The sequence below is a fragment of the Sphaeramia orbicularis genome, unplaced genomic scaffold (assembly GCF_902148855.1).
Source record: "Sphaeramia orbicularis unplaced genomic scaffold, fSphaOr1.1, whole genome shotgun sequence".
In the NCBI taxonomy this organism is placed as follows: Eukaryota; Metazoa; Chordata; class Actinopteri; order Kurtiformes; family Apogonidae; genus Sphaeramia; species Sphaeramia orbicularis.
The window spans coordinates 89667-97166 of NW_021941608.1; the positions used below are offsets into that span (position 1 = coordinate 89667).

The 7500-nt window shown below is 46.3% G+C and overlaps 1 pseudogene; it reads left to right on the forward strand.

Annotated features, from left to right (window-relative positions):
* Positions 1 to 3681, forward strand: part of LOC115416455 (PHD finger protein 12-like) — an 87035-nt pseudogene extending 83354 nt beyond the window's left edge.
* Positions 3682 to 7500: the final 3819 nt, after the last annotated feature.

Below are 7500 nucleotides of genomic sequence, written 5' to 3' on the forward strand. Positions count from 1 at the left end.
TAATATATTATTCATGCTCTTCTGTAATCACTCAAAAATCACCAAAAAATAACCCAAAAGCTACCTAAAAATCACCCAAAAACTAACCAAAAAACACCTAAAAATCACTTAATTAACAAAAAATAAAACCTAAAAATCACCAAATGTGTCTGTCCCAGAGTTTCAGCCCTGGAGGTAAAAAAAAAAAAAAAAAACAGGTGAAACACAGACATGTGACCTAAACACACTGTAAAAAAAAATCTGTAATTTAACAGAATTTTCACTGTTTATTTTAGATTTTTCCTGTGTTTTAAGATACAGGAAAATATCAGTGAAATGACACAGACTGTGATTTTACATGTCAAATGGAAAAGAACAGGAAAAAACTGGAACTGTGAAGAACCACAAAATGTCCATTTTTTGACAGAATTTTTTTCTTTTTTCACAGAAAAATACAGATAAAATACATTTGCAAATGTATCTTAATTTCACAAATATTTCTTCTCTATTTATGAGATTAAACTGTTAATTTAAAGTTTAATACTGTAAAAAAATAAATAAGTAAATAAAACCAGATAAAATTCCTGACAGTTAACGGTAACAGAAGTATTAGTTCTGTCAGTTGAACCAGACTTGTTTGTTCATTGACAAATATCTTGTGTAATTACAGGAGGTTTCACAACAAAACTGTTGAATAAATGTATTTTTGTGAATGTATAACATGTATAAGCACTGATAAACTGTCCAAATTCAGTTTTTATCAGTGGATTGGACAACTGAGTCTCACTGAAAATTATTTATATATATATTTATAGGGAATTGGATTGTTTTAATACATGTAAATATTTTGTATTAAACAGTAAAAAGTCAAAAAAATATGTAAAATCTCATGTAAAGTTAGGGCAAAAAACTGTATTTGAACTATGGAAAATTACCGTATTTTTATGAGATGGTTATTTTCTGTTATTTAACAGGATTTTTTTGGCGCCCCAGCTGCTGGAATAATACTGTTTTTTACGTTGTTTTTTTTTTTTTTTTTTTTTACAGTGCAGGACACACTCAAACTGACTAGAGCCATGTGTTCAGTTACAGCACTGCTGAACTGTGGGAGTGTCCTCATGTGTTTGTGTTCAGTGTGTTCTTCTTCATGTGTTTGTGCTCAGTGTGTTCTTCTTCATGTGTTTGTGTTCAGTGTGTTCTTCTTCATGTGTTTGTGTTCAGTGTGTTCTTCTTCATGTGTTTGTGCTCAGTGTGTTCTTCTTCATGTGTTTGTGCTCAGTGTGTTCTTCTTCATGTGTTTGTGCTCAGTGTGTTCTTCTTCATGTGTTTGTGCTCAGTGTGTTCTTCTTCATGTGTTTGTGCTCAGTGTGTTCTTCTTCATGTGTTTGTGCTCAGTGTGTTCTTCTTCATGTGTTTGTGCTCAGTGTGTTCTTCTTCATGTGTTTGTGCTCAGTGTGTTCTTCTTCATGTGTTTGTGCTCAGTGTGTTCTTCTTCATGTGTTTGTGTTCAGTGTGTTCTTCTTCATGTGTTTGTGCTCAGTGTGTTCTTCTTCATGTGTTTGTGCTCAGGGTTCAGAGGAAACCCTTCCAGCTCAGTGGGTCCTCCAGCCTCCAGTACCAGAACATGAGCCCAGAAACCACATGTGACAACACAGGATATGAGACCACGGTGGGTCTGGACTAGTCTGTGAACGGGGTTAGGGTTAGGAACTGGAACAGGAACAGGGTTAGGAACAGGAACAGGAACTGGAACAGGGTTAGGAACAGGGTTAGGAACAGGAACAGGAACTGGAACAGGAACAGGAACTGGAACAGGGTTAGGAACAGGGTTAGGAACAGGAACAGGGTTAGGAACAGGAACAGGAACTGGAACAGGAACTGGAACAGGAACAGGAACTGGAACAGGGTTAGGAACAGGGTTAGGAACAGGAACAGGAACTGGAACAGGGTTAGGGTTAGGAACAGGAACTGGAACAGGAACAGGGTTAGGAACAGGGTTAGGGTTAGGAACAGGAACAGGGTTAGGGTTATGCCGTTGGTTCTGACAGTCTGTCACTGACACTTCCAACATGTCTGACTCTGGTCTGTTTTTCTGTCTCTTCTTTGTGTCTTTTTTTTTAACGCTGTCCTCTGAAGAACAATGAGGTGAGTTTGTTTCACTGTTTGGAACTGAAATGTAAAACAGGAACAGTATCAGCTTTATTTGTCTCTGGATGAGGTCAGTCTGTTTGAGTCTTTAACCCTTAAAGAACCAGAACATCTGACCAGAACCAGAACCAGAACCAGAACTGATGTGAACTGTTTAAGACTCAAGGATCCACTAAACTGTGTTCCGTGCCTTTTTTCCATCCCTCTGTTCCCTCCCTCTGTTCTGTCCCTCTTTTCTGTCCCTCTTTTCTGTCCCTCTGTTCCGTCCCTCTGTTCCCTCCCTCTGTTCTGTCCCTCTTTTCTGTCCCTCTTTTCTGTCCCTCTGTTCCGTCCCTCTTTTCTGTCCCTCTTTTCCGTCCCTCTGTTCCCTCCCTCTGTTCCGTCCCTCTGTTCCGTCCCTCTGTTCCGTCCCTCTTTTCTGTCCCTCTGTTCCGTCCCTCTTTTCTGTCCCTCTGTTCCGTCCCTCTTTTCCGTCCCTCTTTTCTGTCCCTCTGTTCCCTCCCTCTGTTCTGTCCCTCTGTTCCGTCCCTCTGTTCCCTCCCTCTGTTCCCTCCCTCTGTTCCGTCCCTCTTTTCTGTCCCTCTGTTCCGTCCCTCTGTTCCGTCCCTCTTTTCTGTCCCTCTTTTCTGTCCCTCTTTTCTGTCCCTCTGTTCCGTCCCTCTTTTCCGTCCCTCTTTTCTGTCCCTCTGTTCCCTCCCTCTGTTCTGTCCCTCTGTTCCGTCCCTCTGTTCCCTCCCTCTGTTCTGTCCCTCTGTTCCGTCCCTCTGTTCCCTCCCTCTGTTCCGTCCCTCTTTTCTGTCCCTCTGTTCCGTCCCTCTGTTCCCTCCCTCTGTTCTGTCCCTCTGTTCCGTCCCTCTGTTCCCTCCCTCTGTTCCGTCCCTCTGTTCTGTCCCTCTGTTCCGTCCCTCTGTTCCCTCCCTCTGTTCTGTCCCTCTGTTCCGTCCCTCTTTTCCGTCCCTCTTTTCCGTCCCTCTTTTCTGTCCCTCTGTTCCCTCCCTCCGTTCTGTCCCTCTGTTCCGTCCCTCTGTTCCGTCCCTCTGTTCCCTCCCTCTGTTCTGTCCCTCTTTTCTGTCCCTCTGTTCCCTCCCTCTGTTCTGTCCCTCTGTTCCCTCCCTCTGTTCCGTCCCTCTTTTCTGTCCCTCTGTTCCCTCCCTCTGTTCTGTCCCTCTGTTCCGTCCCTCTGTTCCCTCCCTCTGTTCTGTCCCTCTGTTCCCTCCCTCTGTTCCGTCCCTCTGTTCCCTCCCTCTGTTCCCTCCCTCTGTTCCGTCCCTCTGTTCTGTCCCTCTGTTCCGTCCCTCTGTTCCCTCCCTCTGTTCCCTCCCTCTGTTCCGTCCCTCTTTTCTGTCCCTCTGTTCCGTCCCTCTGTTCCGTCCCTCTGTTTTCAGGAAACCAGAGAATACGAGGTGTCGATCTGAGGACGGCGGTGGGAGTCTTTCCGTTGTGGACGACATCCGTCCGTTACACTGACTCCTCATGTGACTCTTTTTGGGTTCCTGATGATGCCCCCCCCCCTCACCTCTGTACAGTGGACACCAGCCCCCCCACCCCCCCACCCACACATACACGCCCCTGGAAACGGCTGGACCACCGGGTTATTTTTCTATCTAGCTCCACAGCAGCAGCAGCAGCAGCGTTGGTCCACTTCTGATCCACAGGACTGTCAGTGGAACATGTCCGACAGCAGAGGGCGCCGACGGGAAGAAAAAACAAAACAACTACTGCACAGACTCACTGAGGCTCATCCATCAACTACACAACTACACAAATACACAACTACACAAGTACACGTGTACATTTATGAAGTTCAGACTCAGGTTTTTTGGTCTGAACCACAGAACACTTCACTTTGAGCAGAAGATTATTTTATGAATGTGAGGCCTTTAAAGGAAGAGACGGAACATGAAGGACAGAAGATCTGTTCTGTTAGAGAGAGAGAGGACTGACAGGAGGGTATGAGTGTGTGTTCTGAACGAAAGGAAGAGAGGAACTGAGGAGGAGAGAGAGAGGAGAGAGGGAGAGAGAGAGAGGAGAGAGAGAGGACTGACAGGAGGGTATGAGTGTGTGTTCTGAACGAAAGGAAGAGAGGAACTGAGGAGGAGAGAGAGAGGAGAGAGAGAGAGGAGAGAGAGAGGGAGAGAGAGAGAGGAGAGAGAGAGGACTGACAGGAGGGTATGAGTGTGTGTTCTGAACGAAAGGAAGAGAGGAACTGAGGAGGAGAGAGAGAGAGAGGAGAGGAGAGAGAGGAGAGAGAGGAGAGAGAGAGAGAGAGAGAGGAGAGAGAGGAGAGAGAGAGGGAGAGAGAGAGAGAGGAGAGAGAGAGGACTGACAGGAGGGTATGAGTGTGTGTTCTGAACGAAAGGAAGAGAGGACCTGAGGAGGAGAGAGAGAGAGAGGAGAGAGAGAGGGAGAGAGAGGAGAGAGGAGAGAGAGAGGAGAGAGGGAGAGAGAGAGAGGAGAGAGAGAGGACTGACAGGAGGGTATGAGTGTGTGTTCTGAACGAAAGGAAGAGAGGAACTGAGGAGGAGAGAGAGAGGAGAGAGGGAGAGAGAGAGAGGAGAGAGAGAGGACTGACAGGAGGGTATGAGGGTGTGTTCTGAACGAAAGGAAGAGAGGAACTGAGGAGGAGGGAGAGAGAGAGGAGAGAGAGAGAGGAGAGAGAGAGGGAGAGAGAGAGGACTGACAGGAGGGTATGAGTGTGTGTTCTGAACGAAAGGAAGAGAGGAACTGAGGAGGAGAGAGAGAGAGGAGAGAGAGAGAGAGAGGAGAGAGGAGAGAGAGGAGAGAGCGAGAGAGGAGAGAGAGAGAGAGAGAGAGGGAGAGAGAGAGAGGAGAGACAGAGGTGGTCAGTGTCAGCTGATCCCAGACCAGCTGTATAACTGGTCCTAATCCTCATGGCTGATGTTTCCTCACATCCACCAGAGCTGAGTCAGTTTCTGAAAAACCACCAAAGCTGACACTGGATCAGTTCTGTAGAGGAACCATTTAACCCTTAAACACCCAAACGTCCACCTTTAACCCTTACAGACCCAAACGTCCACCTTTAACCCTTAAACACCCAAACGTCCTCCTTTAACCCTTAAACACCCAAACGTCCTCCTTTAACCCTTAAAGACCCAAACGTTCTCCTTTAACCCTTACAGACCAAACGTCCACCTTTAACCCTTACAGACCCACACGTCCACCTTTAACCCTTACAGACCCAAACGTCCACCTTTAACCCTTACAGACCCAAACGTTCACCTTTAACCCTTATAGACCCAAACGTCCACCTTTAACCCTTACAGACCCAAACGTCCACCTTTAACCCTTAAAGACCCAAACGTCCACCTTTAACCCTTACAGACCCAAACGTCCACCTTTAACCCTTACAGACCCAAACGTCCACCTTTAACCCTTACAGACCCAAACGTCCACCTTTAACCCTTACAGACCCAAACGTCCACCTTTAACCCTTACAGACCCAAACGTCCACCTTTAACCCTTAAAGACCCAAACGTCCACCTTTAACCCTTACAGACCAAACATCCACCTTTAACCCTTACAGACCCAAACGTCCACCTTTAACCCTTAAAGACCCAAACGTCCACCTTTAACCCTTACAGACCAAACGTCCACCTTTAACCCTTACAGACCCAAACGTCCACCTTTAACCCTTAAAGACCCAAACATCCACCTTTAACCCTTACAGACCAAACGTCCACCTTTAACCCTTACAGACCCAAACGTCCACCTTTAACCCTTACAGACCCAAACGTCCACCTTTAACCCTTACAGACCCAAACGTCCACCTTTAACCCTTACAGACCCAAACGTCCACCTTTAACCCTTACAGACCCAAACGTCCACCTTTAACCCTTAAAGACCCAAACGTCCACCTTTAACCCTTAAAGACCCAAACGTCCACCTTTAACCCTTACAGACCAAACGTCCACCTTTAACCCTTACAGACCCAAACGTCCACCTTTAACCCTTACAGACCCAAACGTCCACCTTTAACCCTTAAAGACCCAAACGTCCACCTTTAACCCTTACAGACCCAAACGTCCACCTTTAACCCTTACAGACCAAACGTCCACCTTTAACCCTTACAGACCCAAACGTCCACCTTTAACCCTTAAAGACCCAAACGTCCACCTTAACCCTTACAGACCAAACGTCCACCTTTAACCCTTACAGACCCAAACGTCCACCTTTAACCCTTACAGACCCAAACGTCCACCTTTAACCCTTACAGACCCAAACGTCCACCTTTAACCCTTACAGACCCAAACGTCCACCTTTAACCCTTAAAGACCCAAACGTCCACCTTTAACCCTTACAGACCAAACATCCACCTTTAACCCTTACAGACCAAACGTCCACCTTTAACCCTTACAGACCCAAACGTCCACCTTTAACCCTTAAAGACCCAAACGTCCACCTTTAACCCTTACAGACCAAACATCCACCTTTAACCCTTAAAGACCCAAACGTCCACCTTTAACCCTTACAGACCCAAACGTCCACCTTTAACCCTTACAGACCCAAATGTCCACCTTTAACCCTTACAGACCAAACGTCCACCTTTAACCCTTACAGACCAAACGTCCACCTTTAACCCTTACAGACCCAAACGTCCACCTTTAACCCTTACAGACCAAACGTCCACCTTTAACCCTTAAACACCCAAACGTCCACCTTTAACCCTTACAGACCAAACGTCCACCTTTAACCCTTAAAGACCCAAACGTTCTCCTTTAACCCTTACAGACCCAAACGTCCACCTTTAACCCTCACAGACCCAAACGTCCACCTTTAACCCTTACAGACCCAAACGTCCACCTTTAACCCTTAAACACCCAAACGTCCTCCTTTAACCCTTAAACACCCAAACGTCCACCTTTAACCCTTACAGACCAAACGTCCACCTTTAACCCTTAAAGACCCAAACGTCCTCCTTTAACCCTTACAGACCCAAACGTCCACCTTTAACCCTTACAGACCAAACGTCCACCTTTAACCCTTACAGACCAAACGTCCACCTTTAACCCTTACAGACCAAACGTCCACCTTTAACCCTTAAAGACCCAAACGTTCTCCTTTAACCCTTACAGACCCAAACGTCCACCTTTAACCCTTACAGACCCAAACGTCCACCTTTAACCCTTAAACACCCAAACGTCCTCCTTTAACCCTTAAACACCCAAACGTCCTCCTTTAACCCTTAAAGACCCAAACGTCCACCTTTAACCCTTACAGACCCAAACGTCCACCTTTAACCCTTAAAGACCCAAACGTCCACCTTTAACCCTTACAGACCCAAACGTCCACCTTTAACCCTTACAGACCCAAACGTCCACCTTTAACCCTTAAAGACCCAAACGTCCACCTTTA